The 21388-nt window shown below is 40.8% G+C and overlaps 1 protein-coding gene across 3 annotated transcripts in view; it reads left to right on the forward strand.

Annotated features, from left to right (window-relative positions):
* The first annotated feature begins 11651 nt into the window (after positions 1-11651).
* CDH20 (cadherin 20) overlaps positions 11652-21388 on the forward strand; it is a 113074-nt gene continuing 103337 nt past the window's right edge. Inside the window, exons 1-2 of one of the 3 annotated variants that reach the window (XM_068670875.1) lie at positions 11681-11777; positions 19815-19907. The gene's annotated coding sequence lies outside the window, so the exon portion shown is untranslated. Of the gene's footprint in view, positions 11778-19814; positions 19908-21388 lie in introns of all 3 variants that reach the window. The other 2 variants (XM_068670874.1, XM_068670876.1) reach the window with 2 other exon arrangements.

Here is a 21388-nt window from a genome sequence, read left to right on the forward strand (position 1 = left end):
CACTTCTGTCTACCTTTCTTCTTAAAAAGTGCCTTAAGACATGAATGCCCTCGCATCCCTTCCCATGCTAGCAAAGGACAACTGCTAATTCCATGTAGTCATGCCTTGGAGATGGCACCAACTGGAGAGCTGTATTCTAAAGACTTCAGAACAGGATTTCTAGAGAAGTCATCGGGCTATGATCAGACAGCATGAAGAGATGCTTGATGCTTCTGACCTGTAGCCAACATCCAAATCCCCACTGCATTAGAGTCAGGTGAGTGTCTGCGGGAGGCTGGTGCAGCTGTGGCAGGGAAGGCAGGGAGCGCCACATGTGCAGTGCCTCGGCCACCGCCGAGGTCACACTCCTTCATTCTCAGCAGAAGTCAAAGAGGAAGGCAGATTTGTCAGAACATGCCAGAGTGTGGCATGGGACAGCTGAGCTACAGGCACGTTTTTGCTGCCCCTTGTAGCCTGCTGTCCTAGGCGACTGCCTGCGCTGTCATGTGGGTAGTGATAGCCCTGACAAGAAGTGCAGAAAAAACAGGCTTTGGAAAGGAAGCTGTAACCACTCTGAGATACAAGCCTAGTTGCTTTTTTTTTTTTTTTTCAGTGGAGGAGACAAGATTAGGGACTGTATCTTCCTGTGTTGAAGCAATTTATAAGTCATTATATTTGTTAGAAATATATATAGTATAGAATAAAAGGAATTGCATTTTACGTTGCAGGCTTTGGTATATATATATCTGCTGTCTCTGCTACCTATTTTTACTGGTTGTCTTCTACACCATGGCTATTACTGGTAGCACATAACCGTGCCTTTTTGGTGGTGCGGCCAAGACAGCCCTACTTCTGTACATGTGATATGGAGCCACTTTAAGAATGTGTAGGCAGTCTAGTGAATCTGAGCAATTTCAAAGCTGTTGCACACGTAAAGATCAATTCTGCACTGCTGGAGCAATGCCGCCCCCCCCTCCAGCCCCCCACCGTGCTATCACTTCTAGAGCTACACACGCTGACAGGGAAATATGAACACAAATGCTGCAAAAGCAAAAATGAAGGGGCTGTGGGACCTATGCTGTCTGAACAAATATAAGAGCCCCCAAGTTTCAAATGAAATGGAGTGACACGGTCTTGTAAAAACTACCATCAGGGAGAGGGAGAAATATATTAGGATGCTTGTAGGTCATTGTTAATTAAAAAAGCATCTGATTATCATTAACATAAATTGTCACTGAAGGAAATGGGCCCTTCATTGCAGGAGATAAACTGGCTGAGTTAGCTTAAATTGTCTGAAGTACATGTACCATGTGATGGAACCAGTGAAGAAATGGAAGGCAAATTATAAATCTGCATGTAGGTAACTAATTCAGAAAACAGTTAAGCAGATGACGAACTTCAGTGTTTTGTTGAATTGCAATAGTGCCACTTTAGGCAGTGGTTGAGCTAAAGCTATAGGAGCAGCAAATTTGTTATGGCTGAAAACAAAATTCCTACATTTGCAGAAGCTAACAAAATCAAAAAGAACAATGTAAAAAGTCAGACACTCTTGATATTTAAAGGCATATCTCAGAAAAAAATAAATAATAATAACACCCAAGCACTTTGATTAATTTGTATCTCTCTACTTGCCAGACAATCCCATGCCAAACCCTGTTATAGTTTGATTTAGTAATTCTTTCCTACAGGTAATTCCACCTAGTTAAAATTTGACTTGGAGGTATTTGGTCTTCCTCTTGCTCCAGAAGTCATTCTGTATTGCCAGTGGCTATACTAAGAATAGCCCTGTGACTGACACAGTCTCCAAAGCACTTGGAAAATGTTATCATCTGTTTGAAACTCTACACTTTGGAAGAAAAATATCAAATCAAGCAAGAAAAGCTTTAAAGGCTACTCAAATTTTTCCTTTACTGATGATATGATTGGAGAAGATATTTCAATATGAATCTTATGCATAAATTTCCTCTTTCTACATCTATATAGAGTTTAGTGGTTGGAGTTTGGGGGTTCCTTTAGTGAGTCACTTCATTAATTAACAGAGTGACATTACAGAGGCTGAGTTCTCATGCAGTCTCTTCATTTTATCTTGTGTGAGTGTTGCTGCATAACTGAGCAACTAGTACACAGGTGATGTTTGCCATCAGATGGCACAGTGTGAGAGGGCAGTGCTGCAAAATTACAGTTTACAAGTTCTTGTCTCAAGCAATGTAGTCACAAAGTCACACTGACTTTCACAAAGTCAGTCTGGGTTACCAGAAAACAGAGCTACCAAGACATATACATACACAGACGTATAAGATAAACACTAAAATTACATGTTAGTTGTAATATCATTTTCAGGTAGTAAATTTACAGAAATTGGTGTGTTCTCATGACTTTGTTGGAGCTAAAGCAATTTACGTGAACCATGCATTTGTCATGTCTCATGTAAATGTGGTTCTTGGGGCACCATATCCCTTTTCTAACGTGGTGCATTTGGAGATCAGTTCTTGTGGAAAGTGCTGTATCATTAAATATTAATTAAACCACTTACATTATGATAAATTAATAGCTGGTCGAGTTTAGTAAAGAGTGATCTCTTCTACAGATACTTTAAAATAAATGTTTTAGTTCCTTTAGATGTTATTGAGCATTTTTTAATCCTTTGTCCTTTAATTTTCCTTCTTAATTTCCTTTCATTTTCAAACATACACAAATGTTACCTTCAAATGCTTGGTGCTGTTTTAGACTATAGACTATTCCAGTATTTCTGAAACCATTTGAAAATGTCCAGACCTATCTCCTTTTCATTGTTGCTAAAAATGTCTGCTGAATTGAAAGTAGGTTGAACTCTCTGGAAACACTTTTTTATGATTTTTCAGCTAGGCTCTGACTATGATAACCACTAAGATGCTTCCTGAAAATGTTCCCTTTTCTCTTCTTAGATTTATCTCTAGCAGGCACCCTCCCTCCACCAGAAGGTTACTGGGGCCTTCTCTCTTCTCTGCAGATCTTGCACCCAAAGGTGCTATCAAGGTTGAAACTCTCTGCACGATGACACACATGGTTTGTTCACCATAAAACTCTAAACTGGAACCGTATGGTTGGGAGGAAATCAAAGTGTATGACATTTCCATCAAGCAGACCTCAGCTAGAATTACAACTGCTCTGACAGAATGGGCCCTGGTCTGGGGGAAGTCCTAAGCGATTAACCAAAAAAAAAAAAAAACAAAAAGCACCTGAGAGACAGGCTTGTTTACTAGTGGATACTATTTGAACCCACAGGACATTCACTGCATGCTTCTCACGTTAAAGTGATTGCTTATTAGGAAAAGAGGCAGAGGCCACCTTTCTAAAATGGATTCTGAGTGGTTAATACCTATGTAGCTGACCACTGTAGCTCGTCTTTACAGCAACTTGCTCTTCAAACAGTTCTCTATACTCACCCAAAAACTCAGACCTTTCCAAAGGGATCCTGAAATTACAAAAGTAGTCCCTATCCTGGATTGGAAAGAGGGATTTTTATTTTTTTTTTACTTTTTATTCCCACATGCCCTGTCTGAGTTATAGAAGAAAGCCCATTCTATTTTTGTTGCAGATATTCAATGATACTAAAATATGAATGTATGAAGAAGGCTCAATTGTGTATAAATTCTTTGGGGAAAATGTTTGTTGACATCAACAGGATTTTTTGCTTGAGTAAGGTCCGCAGGATTTGGTCTGATATGTGTCTTGAGGTTTTCTGCCTGAATTGTGCTGTGATGACAGCTACAGTGACAGCAGTAGCAGATCAGACTTTCTTTTTTTATTTTTTATTTTTTTAGCCTGTAAACCCAGTTCACACATGGGCATACTGGAAAGCCCACTTCCTACTTTAGACAGGTACATTTACATATGCAAAACAAAGTTTGAGTTGCCTTTAAGCATGTAAATTAGCCTCTTATGCGCCTACTTGTGAACGCATGCCCCAGAATTAGCTAACGTGCCCTGAACACAAATTTTTACTATTTTCAGGCGAAGTAATATCTTCAAAGGAAAATAAAGAAGAGACTTTTTGTTGACTTTGCTCTTATTCTATCTATACTAGAAAAACTGATGACGTATTTCATTTATGAAAAGCTCCTTCAACTAGCTTAGCAATCATGTTAGAGGCACCTCAATAGTAACATACTGCCTTTGTCATTTTTCATACGTTTCTATATTTTATGTACTGCACTGATATGGAGCCTTTCTAGAAGAGTTTTCGTTTGAATCACTAAATAGTTGAACAGACTGTCACTAGAAAATGCTTTGGAACTTTTATGAGCATACTTTTGTTGTAAATATTCATTTACAGTAGAGCTATTTCAGTGCCAGAGTTTGAGAAACACTGCCATGAAGATTCTTAGCTAGAATAATCTATAATTTGTTGGGTTTATTTAGTAAAACGCTCCGTCACAGATGGCAAATTTTAGTCAGAATTAATAAACATATAAGTACGTTGATTTGCAGTATTATTTTATCTTGTTTGCCTCTTCTGTGTATTCATAAAATCTTTGAAAACCTTGGGCTTTATCACTGTTGCTTAGAAAAAACACAATCATGGTATGAAATTAGTTTTCTCTCCCTCTGTCTGTGGGGATCTCAGCACATTTCTAGCTAATATGCAAATAACTGTTTTCCTGCTTAACTTTTTCACCTCCTTGAAGAGAGCAATAGCATGGCAGAAGTGAGTAATAATTGTGGCCCAACCTGCATGCACAGTTCTGGTGTGCATCAGGCTCTATGCCAGCCAAAACTGTACTCTGGCACGGCGTGCTTCCACCTGTTGCCTAAATTTCACTTCAAGGAGACACGAGGGTGTTTCTGGGGTGCAGTGCCATCCCCCTTGCTGCAGCACGACTGCCTGCCTCTGGGCCGTGCCCGTCTCAGAGCCTGTGCTAGGCCCCAGGCCTCAAAACTGGAGGCGTTGGCTTCCTTCGCTGCGAGCTTCCTTCTCTTCGTTCAGTCTGAGGTGGTGACTGAAATTTATTAGCCTAAACTGGGCTGGGACTGATGAGATTTACAGTGATATATAGAAGAAACGCCGAGTCAGAGAAAAGGGATGAAAAATTGAAATGATAAAGTTGTATTGGTAGCTTGTTGAGGTAATTGAAATGCCTTGTTATGTTGCATTGTGATGGGTTCAAATAAAATATTGGTGCAATTTGTCTAGATCATGCTGGTAGCACACTACAGAATATATTCCTCTCTCCTAGTGTTAAGGACATGTTCAATTTTTGGCTGTCAGAGTTGATCGTGGAGGGGCGAGATGAGAATAAAACTTCTCCTTACTGACGTGCTTGGCAGTTTGGCGTTGTTTGCACTGCGCTGCTTACAGCAGGTTGGTGAGCGTTCTTCAAAGCGGGATTTCTGCAGAGAAGTCCAACACACACACACATTTTTGTGCCCTGGGGACCTTCCATGCTCCAATTCCTGCTTGGGGAACCTTTACCGGCCACGGTGCAGAGCGTCACCCCGAGAGCCACCACCCAGGACCAGGGGCATGAGGGATGTCCCTACGCTTTGCTGAGGTGCATCCAGCAGCTCTGTTCAGGGGATCCCTTTGCTCTTTGGCTCTCAGCAGAACCAGCAGTCCAGAAGCAGGATGTGGGAAAAACAATGAAGGAACACAGTTGATAAGATCCCTCTAAACCCTAAGGAAATTACTTAGAGGTTACTGTGTAGATTTCAAAAATGAGGTGGATTCCTGTAGCTCAAGACAAGTACTCACTGAAAATCCTGTCTTACCTGTGTCAGGAGGACAGACTGAGGACCCTGTCTGGCTAATCTTCCGTTCATTCTCTATTCAGTCCTAAAGTCCACTCAGGAAGCATGGACTGCAAACCATGCCCTGCAGCAGCAGTAATCTAAAGGAAGGCAGAAATAAAAGACTGGTGGATCACCTAATAACTCTTTATGTTGTCTGTGGAGGTAAGACACAGGGGTGACATAGAGTAACTATTGCAAGTCCAAGGGATGTAACTGCTTTCTGGCAGACTACTTCTACCCCAGCTTAATGCCTTGCTGCTGAAGATTGTTTTCCATAAGCTTTGACACTTGTAGGCTACAATTTGATTACTTCACGTGGTCAGGAGATTTTGTTAAAGTGTGTTCCCAATACAGTAGTGAAAACATGTCATACTGCTAATATTGCAGAGGAGTGACCAGCTTCCCAGATAGGGAGTTTATAATTACCTAAGTAGCAGCATTGTAATAGTCACAGTGATCTGAGACTGTAACAGAAGCTAAGTTTGTGCGGAGACATAATGCCTTCCATGAAGCAAGCTTGAATACCTAGGGGAAAAAAATAGATCAGCTTTTGCTCTGGGAAGGACTTGTGTGCCTGATCCATCTTTCCATTCTAATCAGATGGTCTAATAGAAAATATTACCTATGTCTACAAACCTTGCCATGCAAATATATGTGACTTGAATCAATAAATAGATCTTCATTGCACAAGAAATAGCATATGATAATTTGCTGCCAGAGACTTTGTCAGTAGTGACATGTAGGCTGCACACAAGATCTCTTAAAATATAAACTGTATTACATGTATTTTGAGAAAAATTACTTTGTGTTTCAAAAAATATATATTTTTTATTGCTATGAATGGAACTTGTAATGTGCTTGTGCAATGGAATTCATCTTTCTCTGTAGTATCTTTCTCTGTCTCCATAATGCCCCTCATTCTTTGCTTTGTGTTAAGGATATGTATTGACTTTGTAAAATCACTGTAGCAAGCTGTAAATGATGTATTCAAAGAAAAATCGCTGCCCAGTTCCCATAGAGAGAACATGAACAGTGCTGGGCAATCAGAGTTATGCTGCATTTTGTATTGTGACATGCAGTGCAATCAGGAAAAGCAGCCCAAGCACAGACGTCACTGACTTCTGACAATAGAAGTCTGTTCCTTTTAATATTCATATATAGAGAGATTTGAGGTGGTTTTCCTTCTTCACCTTATTCCTTTCCCACTAGCCCCTGTCATTATGCATGGGGAGAAGACAATCCTTCATTACCTTCTCTCGCTGCAGACAAGGGTGTAGCTACCAATTGGACAATTGCTTGTATACCAGCCAATATACTACCTATGGCTTGTCCATCGTACATACACCATACCCTGCGATAGATATACACAACAAACAGTTCGGTCCTTGTACCTGACTGGTGCAGCAACAGATACTCAGTTTTACTAAATAACTGGAAGACCAAAAATCTGCTCGTGAGCATTGCATCAGAACTGCTGTTTGAGGAATGCTTTTAAAAGTAAATAAAGTAGTAGTAATAAAGTTCCGTGTATTTCAGATTTTAAAATTCCACATTCCACAAGATGTAGAATGCTACCTCCCTTCAAGGAGATGATAGACTAAAACAACTGAAGTGATGAACTGAAAATTAGGTTTATCAGGAGGTTCAAGAGACAAGCAAAAGTGTTATTTTAAAGAGCAGAAGATAGTCTGAAACAGCTGTGCTGCCAAATGGCCAGGTTTGAGCATGTGTTTGAATAAGGTTGTCGTTAACTAAGGTAAAAGGGAAAGTTGACTAAGAAAGAAGGAATGTTAACTAAGAAGAAAGCCTTGTGTGATTTGTCCTATTCTCCATGAACACTATTAAGTGACTGAGTGATGCAAATCGAGGACAGAAGCGGAGAAAGGACACAGAGTTCTGAGGGAGGAGACCTCTAAAATGTTTGCTTGATAGTGTTGAGCTAGGTAGCCCCCTAAAATGGATGAAAACTCAGGAGTGAGCTATGCCTGGGTGGACTAATCACAGGCTACCTGGAAGACAGGGAGAGTGGAGGCAAGCCAAAAGGCATGGGACAGAGCAATTCATGTTGTGGAGTCTGCTGAATGACCAAGTGCATCCACAGATCTGTGTGTTTGCTTCAGCTGTGCTGCCATCATTTTAAGCTCCCCACTGGATTTCATGTGCATGCAGACTTTTTAAACAGGCTGTAGTGTTCAGGAGTTTCACCGTGGTGGCATGTGACATTTGGGGCTTTCACAGCTAGAAGCAGAACTGGTATTCTCACCCATGACCCTGACAAATGAAAGCTGTTCTATTACTGGTTTAGTGACATTTTATGAAAGTGGATACAGTTTTATGACTGTGTACTTTTTCCACCATTCCTGCTGTTATAGATGTGTTGTCTCTGTTCGTCACTTCTTCAGCAATGCGCAGTGTTGTTTCAATGCTTCGGAACCTTCTTGCTTTTGGGTGACAGCCTCATTTTATCACTTGGGTATACAATCCTTCTTCATTGATGTTCACTTTTTGCCTTTCTCAAAAAGGCTCTGTAGCACCCTTACAGTTTGTTGCCTTTGCAGAATCATGATTTACTGGACAATAAAAATCAATGCAATTTAGGTCAAGATTAACCACAAAAGCAAACCAACAGTTAAACGAGTACACAATATTCGAAAAAGTCATGAAAGTGCAACAAAACCTACATCCTGTCAAGTGCTCCAGCCCTTCGTGGTGTGAGTATCTGGGTCTAGTATTTCTAAAGAATGAGTGTTTCCTGTTAGTGATACCACCTGCAAAGTGATACCACAACACAGCCCACATCTGCAACACTTAAAAAAAAATGTCTTTTGTCGGAAGAATCATGAACAGAGTAGGATAAAGTGAGGCAGGAATATAAGTGAGACAGAAACACAGAAGCTGTTGTATGACATAAAATGACAACACAAAAGTTGAAAATAGTTGCTTTTCAGCTTTCTTCTCTATCATTTCCTCAGCTCTGTCATTTAGGTTACTTGTAACTCATTCCTGATTTCAGTCCTGCAAGACAGACAACTATATGAACCCGAAGGCAATATCCATATAAAACGCTGCTGCGTCCAAGTTTTCCTTGTAGGAGAACAATGTAAATAGCTTGCAGCATACAAAATTCTCTTGTTCAAACAGTGATAGCAAAATGTTTCTTTCATCTCTCCGAAAGCCTCTAAATTTTAAAACTACTCAGCATGCTGCATTCTTTAGTATTTTTTACTCTGTTTTGCATGGTTTTAGCATTATGTGTAATATGGTGGCAGGGAAAACATCAAGTATTGGAGAGAAAAGATTCAGTCCTTTCATGTAAGGACATTTAACTGCAGCTACGCTTAATAAAATAATCTATATTCAGGAACTGATTTTTATGGTTCATATAAGGTTTGAGAGCTCAGGTCAGTTTTTTAATTTAAAATTGTATTTTTTTTATATATTTTTAATGAGGAAAGGAGGTGGCATAGATTTTCACCCACCTGTTCTGTACATAATACTTGCATTTTGCATGAGAACGTTTGAAACCTTCTCTCCTTTTTTTTATTCCTGAAAAAGCCAGGTGGCTGATATCACACAAATAATAGTGAGACAGGTGAGTCGACGGACATATTTTATGCAATGTACTCTCCTTTCTGATTTCAGAGGCGTGTGAGAGTACTCTTTGGTTTGCATGATTCAGCCCTGTGCTAGAGGGGAACACAAGACATCCAGTGAGAAATGTAAGTTCCTCCTCTTATTTTACTGTACATCACACAACAGCTCTTAGAAAAGATAGTCACAGTCACTGAAACGTGTCCCTGTGAAGGAAGACAACACGCAAGGGAGAAATTAGAGTATTCAGCCACACCTGTTATAGTAAAACGCAGTGTTTGGATAATCCATTCTGCTGTATATGTGAAACCGAGGAGCTCATGTATTAAATGTGTGTTATTTTTTCCAGTGCTCACACTGTATATTAGAAAATTCTCCTGAGTTTTCTGTGTCATATATATGAGTGCTACATTATGTACTGTATATTAATCCTAAATTATAACCTTTAACAATAGAGAGTATCTGCATTTATTTTCATGGTGCTGTGGCATATGCAGTAATCAAAGAGCATTCACTGCAGCCTCCGTTCCATTAAATCTGTCATATGTGTTTTATTCTGATTTTTTTTCCCCTTACTGCACTTGGGGGAAAAAAAGCAAACTCACAGACTACACTCAAACTGAGATGCAAACTTTTCAAAGAAGTGGCATCTGTTTAGCCTTTTAAATTAAAAGCAGACATATCCTGAATGTACTATATTGAAGTACAGAAATAGATATGTGTATATACTCTGCAAGAAATAATGTATTGTGAATAAAATCCTAGCCTGGAAAAATTTACACATTGATTCAATAACCAGCTGGATTCTAGCAAGAGGTCATTGCTCCCGTAATCAGAGTCCCAACAGTCATGGTGTACTGATAACTTTCTGGGATGTGATTACAAATATCCCATCCTAGTATTGGGGAAAAATAGCTCTGAAGTGTGTGTTTTGCCTTATCATCACGTCTCAGACTCTGACCAGTGATACTAACAAGAGAGCCAATCCTGCCTCCTTGGACTCTTACACTAAAACCGAGTCCAGAGATGAACATGCAATAGAGGAAACGGGGAAGACATCGCATCGCTTCCTAACATATCAAAGTATTCATTTATCACAGCTGTAATTCATCATTCGGGGCACCATGCCAGGGTCCAAACTTCCAACAACTTCTCTCAAGGGATTAGCCTGCTCTTTTTCTTTTGTAATGCTGAAACGACAAAGTTGTGGTCAATATGAAAAATGCAGGGCCAGAAACTAGCCAGGGTGACCTTAGTCCTACAAATAATCATTAGTGCAAATCTGGAGGGTGGAAAAAAAAAATAAAAATCTTGACCGTATAATCTGAATCTTCATCTCAAGATCTAATTGCTGAGGGACTGGCAGCGTCCCAAGGAATTGATAATGAGATTTAGAGTCTCCCACTGCCAGTCTCCAGCTTGGCTGCAGACTGCTGGGGCACCGCTTTGCTCCCAGCCTGGCAGAGGTGCTTCAGACCTACCAGTTCAGCTGGGATGGGAACGGGCTCTGCACCACTAGCGACACGAAGTTATTGCTGCAGGAAGCTGTTACGGGCACGATAACCTCCTCATAACCCAGGTGGAGGATTTTCTATCTCACATACACACATCAGTGGGGTTGGAGTTGGCACAGGTTTGCTCCTTTTCCATTTCATCTGTGGAAAGATGAGGGTTCACACAGGGCCGCGTGAGCAATGTCTGCCCTCCTCCTCTCTTCAGGTTGATTTTGGGGCAGGTGGGTAGCAGAGAGGATGCCTCGTCCTGCTGCTGCCATTGCGGCTGTCATTCTGTGGGTAGAGTATTTCAGCGCGGCTGGCAGCTTTTATGAACACTAAAATGATCTTTAAAAGTGGATGTAAAACCCCTTTATTATTTGGTTGTTTTTTCAAAGTATTACACAAACCCGCCAGGAAACCGTACTGTTTACCCTCATAAAAGTAGCTCTGACATTAGTCCGGGGATGTTTATTAACTAAAAGCGAGCCTTCGACCGAAAATCACCCCCCTTCCCCTGCCCTTAAACGAAGCAAAGCCCCCTCACCCTTCCCCATTAATCCCCCCGCAGCACTTGGAGCCCCCCTGAGAGCCCCTGGGGGGGGAGATGGGCAGGAGGGGGGTCCCGGGGGCGAGCACCAGCCGCCTCCCGCAGGTCCCCGCGGCTGCAGCAGGGACCCCGCGCAAACCCCGCGCAAACCCCGCGCAAACCCCGCGCAGCCGGAGCCGGAGCCGGAGGCGGGGGCGGGCGGCGCTGCGCGGAGGGAGCGGCGGGGGGCGGCGGCGAGAGGGCGCAGCCGGCGGAGGAGAGCAGGGGAGGGAGAGGGAAGGGAGAGAAGAGAGAGGGGGAGAGGAGAGGAGAGGGAAGGGAGAGAGGAGGGAGGGAGCGGAGCGCAGCGCAGCCCCGTCGCCGGGAAGGCAGCCGGAGCTCCTGCGCGCAGCAAGGTAACGCGTCCTGCCCTTCGGGGAGTTTCTGCTCTGCTTTTCCCCTTCCTTCCCTCCTTATCCCCTCCTATATCTTGTCTTTTTTTCCCTTTTTTCCTCTTCATTTTTTCTTATTATTTTCTTTTTTTTTCTTTTTTTTTTAAACCTTTTTCTCTTTTCCCCTTTTCTCTTTTTCCCTCTTTCACCTTTTTTCTCCTTTTTATATTTTTCCATTTTTTTTCCTTTTTACCTTTTTTCCTTCTTTATTTTCCCTTTTCTCCCCTTTTCGATTTTTTTTTAATTTTCTTTTTTATTTTCCTTCTCCTATTCTCCCCCCCCCCCTTTTTTTTCCTTTTCTCTTTTCCTCTTACTTTTTTATTTTCACTTTCTCCTTTTTCTTTTCCTTTCCTCTTTACCTTTTTTTCCTTTTTTCTTCCCCCTTTTTTTCCTTTTATCCCCCCCTTTTTTTTCATTTTCTCTTTTCCCCCTTTTTTCCATTTTTTCTTCTCTCCTTTTTATTTTCTCTTCCCCCTTCTCTTCTCTTCTATTTCCCACTTTTTTTTTTTTTACTTTTTTTCTTTCCCCCCTTTTCCCTTTTTATCTTCCCCTCCCTTTTTTTTCCTCTTTTCTTTTTCATCTTCTTTTTCCTTTTTTTTTTTTTTTTTTTTCCCTCCTCCCATCCTCTTCCTTCCCCCAGCCGCTATCTGAGAATCCGAGAGCGAGGATGAAGCCGGCGGGGAGGGCAAGGACCAGGGGAGGGGACCGGAGCGAAGCGCACGGGGACTTGGCCCGGGACGATCCCTCCCGGCTCGGAGGGGCCGGAGCGGCTCCCTCCAACTTTCCGGGGTCGGATCCCCCTCGGGGGGCTGAAGAAGAAGGAGCGGCAGTGGGGATGGGGGTGCTGCCCCTTCCTCACTCCCGAGAGCGAAGCAGGGCCCCCCGGGGGTCTCCGGCAGCGGGACGGAGGGGGACAAATGGTAAAAGATACGGAAGGAAGAGATCCAGTGGCTGGGACATAAATCAGGCGGAGTATATGGGGAGTCGGTGAGAATAGGTCTTTTCACCCTTAAAAAAAAAATAGCCACTTTGGAAGAGAAAAAGGAGGCTGATTATTGGCATCCAGCGCCGAAACCCAGGCAGCTGATGCTGAGGGGAGCCAAAGGGAGCAGTTCTTCTCGGTTTAAAAACAGCAAGACAGTCTCTGCCAAAGATTGCTGTAAACACTGAATAAAGATTTCATTGTGGCTTGGTGTGACTGGAATAATTAGGCACTTAATTGTTCATTCTGATCTTAAAGTGCAGTAATCAGTAGTGCACAGTCGGAAAAATACGGGGGAAAGGAAGCAAAAATAGCAAATGGAAAATGATAGGAAAATATATCACTTTTTCCTCTTCCGCATTTTTTTTTCTTTTTGGGACTGGGAGCACGTGGGTCCTAGTCTATTTAGTGAGAAAACACCTTTCTAAAGCTGGGGTATAATTGTGCTTTTGCTGCCACTGTGTCAACATCATTTGGGGCTGGACAAAATCAAATTATGGGACTTAAAGAAATCCCATTTTATGGAAGTGAAATCTGAAGATGCCTGGAGAATGAACATCTTAACTAGATTGACTAATACCAATTAATGCATTTTACTTATGTGTACACTTTATTGCCAACTCAGCAGGGATGAAACCTAATGGTGCCAGCTTTTGTGCTGCTCCAAGACATTTTTCAAGCAGGCACACAAGGTTTTATTGGTAAACTGTTTTGAGTTTTTAACACTGTAATCGTGTCCCCGTTCAAGTCAAGTTCCTTGCAGCAGTGACTCTTCAGTGGTAATCTAATGAAATGATCTCTTGTTACACTGTGTTAGCTACTCCCTGTGACACAGCAGGAAAACGCAACCTGTGCGTGGTTGTACCAGAGGAGGTTGTAAGTTGTCGAGCAAGTCGCGCTTACAAGCACTGGGATATGACTTGCTGCTATTAACTGAAAGATGGCACCATAGGCAAAAAATGTTTTCTTTCCTATATAGCATCCTTTTCCATACATATTAGCGTGTGGTAGAGAAGCATACTAGTGGATTATTTATCTGAAAGAGTGGAAGAATGATGTGTTTAAAACTAGGAAAACTTCCAAAAGAAGTCTGTAGGCATTGGAGCAAAGTAAAAGAGTGTTTTAAAGTCTAACTGTAAAGGGGCCATCCTTCATATGACTTCCCTGACTTCAGAGAAGTTACATGAAAGATTCATTTCGCTAAGAGACATCCGTGTAGCCAGCCCATTCACTGTATAAATAAATAAATAAATAAATGGGCTGGAATTGGGCAAGGTGTAGAGAGAAATTCAGTGAAGTGTAATTTTCTGTCACTGCCCATGCAGAAAAACGGAAAGGGAGTTTTCATTCAACTTTGAAAAGTACAGCGATTTGCTATATCTTGTTGACAAGTTTGTTGGAGATTTTGGTCTGCACCTTGGGAGATCTTTGTGGGAATAAATGTATAGAAAACACAAAGAGTTCTGCCAATCCAACAATATATAACTAACACAAAACACTGCAGTCTTTGCTCGGGTCACAGAGTGTAGGACAACAAGGACAGCATGGTGTCTCCAGAGATTTGTCCAAAGTGATGGTAAAAAGAAAAAAAAAAATCATATCATCTAGGTATGTCAGTGGCACAGTTAAAATCTACTTTATTCACCTTTTTGTTAAGTTGTTGAATGTGCTTTGTCCTACCACAGTGATACTTGGTATTCTGTCTAGAAAGAGCATTCCTGATTTAATGGCAAGCTGTATCGAAAGAAAGTCTTCCAAGCATTTTGTTTAGTGGTACAGTATAGAGGAGGACATTGCCAACTTTATTTGCACCTGTCCAGTCCGAGAGCCTAAGAATGTTCTCGTTTTCTTAAAGAAGTTCAAAAAGTGGAGTGCTCGAGTTATCACATAAGAGACCCTGCTCAAGCTTCTGCTAGTGATGTTCTGACAGAGAATGTTTCTAAAAGTCTGCACAGTGTTTCCCTTACACAAATACCACGTTAAATTTTAGAGTAATTTGAAGACCAGAAACAAGATTTTGAGAGGAGTCCAGAGTGTTTTTTCCTGTGTTCCCAAACATAAAGTTTACCAAATGGCTCCTAATTTCTATAATAAAATGCATTGAAAACACACTTTGGGCATTACAGTAAGTTTGGGAAGAAGTCTTTCTTGCATTCTTACAGCATGGTTAGCAAAACGTGCAGAGGATTATATGCTGTTATTCAAGGAAACCATTTACTATTGAAATGTAGTCAAATACTGGATACCATCTTATACCTAAAAGTTGTTTGAAATGCATAGTACATCTTCATAATAAAATTGCATTGTCACAGACATAATTGTTATTCATAACAAGTAGTCTCACAAACAGATTCCATCCCTGCAAGTATTGAGTCTCAGTCAGGCCAATTATGACTAAATTACTGCATGTTCTCTGCTGTATCAACTAATTAAAGGGTAATTAATAAAATGATAATTTCATTCCATGGCAATGTCTACATCTGGTTGTCATAGCAGAGTTTGTTTGACATATGGTTAAATGGTCAGATAATACATCGTATGAATGCAACATTTGCACAGAACACCTGGCAAGCCAGAGGAATTTTAACCCTTAAGACATTAATTTCAAGGATCTATGTCAAGGTACTATTAGATTTGCCTGCTCATTCTCTTCACCTGCTCGTCTTATGCATTTAAGAAAATTTAGTTCTCCAAGTTATTTAAGTGAGAAACTCTCTTGGGATAGGGGAAGAGTGGGAAGGGAACTTGGGATGTTAGATTGGAAATGAAAGATAAAATAGCACTGACTTGTCATTGTGGGAAGTAAACTAGGTGGGTCTTAATCCATTTCTGAGAGGAGACTCCATTGGTCCCCCTAGTACTGGGAGGTTCCCCTTTAAGGAAAATCAGGCTGGAATTAGAACAGAGACAATTTTTTTTTTTTTTTTTTCCTACATACAAATGTATGCTGGTATAAAGGCTGTGGTTCTGGTCACAACAGCATGGAAAAATCTGCATTGCAGCCTTCCCACACTGTACCTGTCATCTGTAGATAAAACAAAACTTAGCTCCCGAAGGACAGTAACCATAAAAGTCACACGCCCTAAGGAAATGAAACAACCTTTTACCAAGTCAACAGGTGACACAAATAAACAATTCTATTGTAGATACCTATGTTCACGATAATATACTATGAAATATCAGTGGTTGAAATTTTCGGGGCAGTCCATGCGTATTATTTTATACATAGGCTTTTTAGCTTGTTTTCTTTTATTTCAAGAGGATATATATATGTTAAGCCCTAACATTGCCACTGCTGTTTCAAAGTATGCAATAGAGTTCATTTCTGTCCTTTAAAAGCACAAACTGTCAGTCATGATACTTTAACATGGGTTAAATTACAGTTTCTTATCTGTACTGTGTCAAGCTGGATCTATCATACAGCTAAGGATGAGAAATGAAGTAGCAGGCATAATGTTTTCCTTCTCTTTAGGGAAAAAAAAAAAAAAAGACACAAAAAGGGCAAAATAACTAGTGCTTTTTCACCAACTGAGCAAAGCAAGAAGGATGCAATAAACTGCAGGAAGACATGAAAGTCTGTCTTTTCCCATGCAAGCAGTCCAAAAGGAACAGTTCCCTCAGTGAATAGTCAGGGTCGCTCATCACCTCATGCGGTCAGGTGCAGAGTTTGGCCAGTGATGCTTATAAAGCTCTGTTTGTCTATCTCTGTGAGAGTCTGAGTCCTGTTTCTTGAGGGTTTCCAAGTGCACGGATCTATCTCATTTTCATTCTACTCATGGAACTCATTAACACCTGGAAAATCTTTTATAGCATTTAACTGCATCAGATGCACTGTCCGGCACATGTTGTCTTAATAGGGCTTTCACTGTGGTATTGTCAAAGAACCCTTATGTCACAGCTGGGAACATGAATCTGTCATGTCAGTACTGTACCTTGTTTTAGACAGGAATAGCGTGTGAGCGTGTTTTATGGAGGAGCCAAACAAGCCCATGTACTGCATTACTGGGGAAGAATGTGAAGCTTGTTCTCCTAAATAAAGATTCAGGCTGGTGGTAGTGGAGTACTTTGTACCATTTAAACACTGCTGCCTCTAAGGCATTGTACTTAAGGAAAGGGAAGTTTGAGGCAAGGAGACATGTCGTAGCCTTTTAGTGGTGTAACACTGCTAGTTAACGGGATGTCATCATTTACATTTCTTTGGGAAAAAATTGCCAGAGGTTTCTAATTCAGCAGTAGAAACTTGCTTGAAACTGGAAGTTGATATGAAAGTCCTTACCATGGGAATATTTGTTTTTTTAATACCAGTTTGATTTAACTATATTTGGCAATATAAGAAGGGGAAGAGAAGTAAACGTTTTCTAATTCCGTATGCTTTTTGTGCTTATTAAATCACTGTAAAAACCAATTTTAAATAGACTACTTTGTAGCTCTTTAATCAGAATGCCTTGGGTAATTAAAAAAGGATAGAACTGTGAAGACTGACTGCAGTACATGTGTAAGACCTACTTTTTCACTGGAATTTTTAACATAGTTACATATATTTCATCTGAAAATTAAACGCTTAAAATTCACCAGTTCTGGCACTACCAAGGCTGTCATGATGATACTCCAAAACGTAAACCGCCCCCCCCCCCATCACCCTTTGAAAAATATTTGCAGACTTGAGAAACCATAATTGATGTGAAAGAATTAACTTGGGTCCTCATTTAAAGAATTTATGGATGAAAGGAGCATTTTATGCAGTCACAGGGGGTTCCGTCTTTTAAACCACTTGTTTTACTTTGAAAACATAAGTATAGTTCACATGCTAAGAAATATGTTAAAGGGATTTCAGATACTCAGGGTGAAGGTACAATGTCAAACACACTCTGTATATTTGAAATGTTTGTCTCTGTTGTTTTTGTAAAAGCTATTCAAAAAAGTCTGAATATGCAGGGGTTGATAACCCAGACCCTAACCAGTCCAAACTTAGACTGGAATCAGCAAAACATCATAGTCTTCAGGTTACAGGACTGCCTTCTGAATTCCTCTCTTGATTTTCTCTCTTTTTTTTTTTTTTTCTTTTTTTTTTTTTTACCGTTTGGATTAGGGACGCCTGCTTTTTCTAATGGTGACAGCATTGAGGTGCTCTGGGTTAGGTCTGTGCCATTAGTTCATGTCCACATCCTCACAAAGGAGGGAAGGAACAGGTTTCGGCTGCTGTGGGGCCACTGGGAACCACATGTGGACTTGTTTCTGAGAAAGGACTTCCTTTAAATTATTTCACTTTTCTCAGAAGGACAGAAGCCCTTCATGCTTCTGAGCTTCTCTGTAGATAGATACCTGATGGGAGCAAGCTCAGCAGGCACTCTGCAAACTGTCTAAGGTTTGTCCTGCTGAAGTATGCAGCACCCAACAATGTAGCCCAGTAAGTCCCAACAGCTTTCAGGTTGACGGCACACTTGGGGCTGAATTGTTCTACATGATTCCCTTAAGTCTACTACAGAAACAAATCAAAGGCAAAGAATTAGTCCATGTAATTAATCTTTCTTCATGCCTAGGTATTGTGACACATGCTTAAGAGCCCTTGCAATATGTAACTTAGTTACAGAGAAACAAGTTAAAGATTGAGTGAAAGACTTAACTATAAATCTCCTTGCTTATATGAGTTTAATTTAGGATTGCAGTCATGATGTAAAGCAAGTTAAAATAGCAGTAGTAGATCACTACTTGGCAAACGTGTTAAAAAGAATATAGGTACCTCACTAGGTTATTATTATATATGGAGTGTCTTCTGTGTGCTTAGCCCATTGCTGAAATTAGTCTATTCTGTAATTTTAAGATACATTTGAAAAGGAGAGAGGTGATTTAACAGTCGAAGTTCCACCTGAGAGCTGAGAATTAGGAGACAAATTTACAGAAAGGGGAGTTCCTAAATGGTGTAGAAGTGCTTCCTTGCAGAAAATTTAAAGTTTTGTCCCAAGTGTCCCCCAATCCAAATATAATCTAGAGGATATTAACCAACCGTTCAAGTATCTATTACTTATTGCTTGACTTAAGGCCTTGCCTCTCAGGGAAAATATGTTTTTAAGGAACAGAGTAAAGGAATAAGAGAGAAATCAGTGTGGCTGATAAATGTGTGAAGCTACTTAGGGTAGAAGAATGCCTCCTCAGAAAGGAGGGTTTGGGAGGAGTATGGCATCTACCACTACTGTAACTCTTGACAGGACCCACTACACTTGCCTGTTTGGTTTTTGCTTCCCATATGGATTTGCTTTACTCACGTGTTTTCTTCAGAAAGTGTTGCAGAGATGGGCAAGCACCACACACGCAATTAGAGGTGCCTAGTCCTCATGAACACGTCTCACTAAGGCAAGGGGGAATGAACACAGGCTGGTAAATTTATTGTGATAGCAAGCTTGCTCCCAAACATCCTCTCTTCTTGGGTGTTCATGGGCATCCCATGGACACCCAAGTGGGTTCTTGTCAAGTGACTAGAATGCATGCTTGATAGTGACAACAGGAAGAGCTCCTAGACCATTGGAAAGACATCAGTGAACTACTGACATTATCAGACTAGTGCCCCTGGCCCATAGCCCTGCACACCTTACATCTCCTCAGCCCTCCTTGGGAGGAAGGGCTGCGAGGAGCAGGCAAATAGCCCTGGTAAGAGAAGCTCCATGCTAAGCACTTGTAGCAGAGGAGGCGAATAGGCACAGTGCTGTAAGGAAGAGCTGAAATCAGCCTTCATGCAGATGACAAGAGAGGATCTGTCAAAGCAGGCTTTAAGAGGACAGAGAGCATGTTGAGAGAAAATGATGATAATAGCAACAAAACCTTGCAGAGACTGAACAGAGGATGAAGCTGCAGGAGAGCAAGAAAACGGAGGATTTGAATAGAGAGGCAGAGCAAAAGAAATTACAAATGTCTTAATAAAATAACAGAGACAAAAAAAGACAGATCGGATCAGTGGCGGGAATAGAATTTGGCTGCGGCGTGGAGAGGGACCGATACAAAAGAAACACAAATACCTTTTGCAGGCTTGTGAACGAGCATGGCAGAAAACGGAGCAGTTTGTGGTAAAAGATAGAGATTGGAGGAACAGCTCCTAGATCCTACAAGAAGTCTCTAGGGTGAGTACTGGATATTGGAAGGGTTTTATAAGAAAACTGGTTCCTAGTTTTGCATGCAGAGTTTTGGGTAATTGTTCATCAATAAGCCAAGAGAAAGGTATTTGTTACCAGAGTGTCTTAGATACTAGGGTTATATACATTAGAGCTGGAGCCACTATATAGGCATTCTGGACTGAGTCGAGGCTAATCTTTTTTTGGTAGTCTAGCCTTTGGAAAAGTTAATCCTAATTAGGCTGAGTTCAGTTGCTCTGCTAAGGGCACGGTGGAACTGCACGTATGCTGTGGTTAAGGTGGGCTAATTGTTATGGCTCACGTATGTGGTACATCTCAACATGAATGCAAGGCCTATGGAATGAGATGTTAGGCTCAAATTTGTAGAGGAGGTAATGAGCCCCCCACCAAAACAAACAAACAAACAATAAATAATAAAACCAGCAGCTCGGTTGTTAGTTTCTGCTTATCTGTTTTCTTGCCTGTTTGCCCCATGCTGCTCTTCAAGTACCTTCTCACTTGCTGTCATGCTGTTCTGGGGCAGTAGGAAGAGCTCACATGAAAACTCATTTATGTTATGATGACTGTTAAACACTTGACTATTAGTAAGGCAGTGAATGAACCATGGTTAGCAGTAGTGATACCTTGCAAAATTACTAACTGTTCATTATTAACTAATCCCTGTCTCCATCACATTCTTTTCTCACCTTTGTTTCTCCAAAGGACCCACTGTTCACTGGAGCTGAGTTCCGTTGCATTATGCATTATGTAGAATAAATATATATAATGATGTGTGGCAGGTAGGCACTTAATTTTTAATAGAAATTCCCAACCTTGAAAAACTCATTTTGATTAAAATCTGTTGCTAATTTTATCTCTTTGGTTATGAGGTCCTTATTTAATTGAAACCTCAGTAATTATATCAAAATAACTTGCAGAGTGTGCTACTCGTTTTCTTCTTCACGTGCTAATTTAATAAAGTAAAATGGTCTTAGATAACAATTTGAAATATTTATCCCCTTGTTCTTATTCTTTTCTGAGATATGAGTGCTTCAGTGTTAATACCTGTGCAGTGGGCAAAACATGATTGCCTCAGGAGTGCGTGGCTAAGATTTTTGAAGCTACTGTCGGATCTGGACTCTACATTCCCATTACTTTTAATAATCACTGAGCATCAAAATTCCCCAAGTAGCTGCTGCTACCTACCAAATTGTCCTCAAAGAGTTGGTGGACCAAAGCTGTTTTTATTCTGAGATAAATTACCTTCTTCCTCTCGCCAGGAACTCACCAAGTTATTTATTGAAGGAACGATTATCAAATGTCATAACATATTTGACTTACTAGCTGTAAATATCCAATCTATCAGCCATTATCTGCATTTAAAATTTTCTTAGGTCTGTCTTTTTAGACACTATAAAGAAGGGACTGAACTGATTAATTTCCAGTTTAAAATATCATCCTGTGCAGGCTGATTGTTTTCAAGGAAGACC

This window comes from Anas acuta, chromosome 2 (genome assembly GCF_963932015.1).
Source record: "Anas acuta chromosome 2, bAnaAcu1.1, whole genome shotgun sequence".
Classification (NCBI taxonomy): domain Eukaryota; kingdom Metazoa; phylum Chordata; class Aves; order Anseriformes; family Anatidae; genus Anas; species Anas acuta.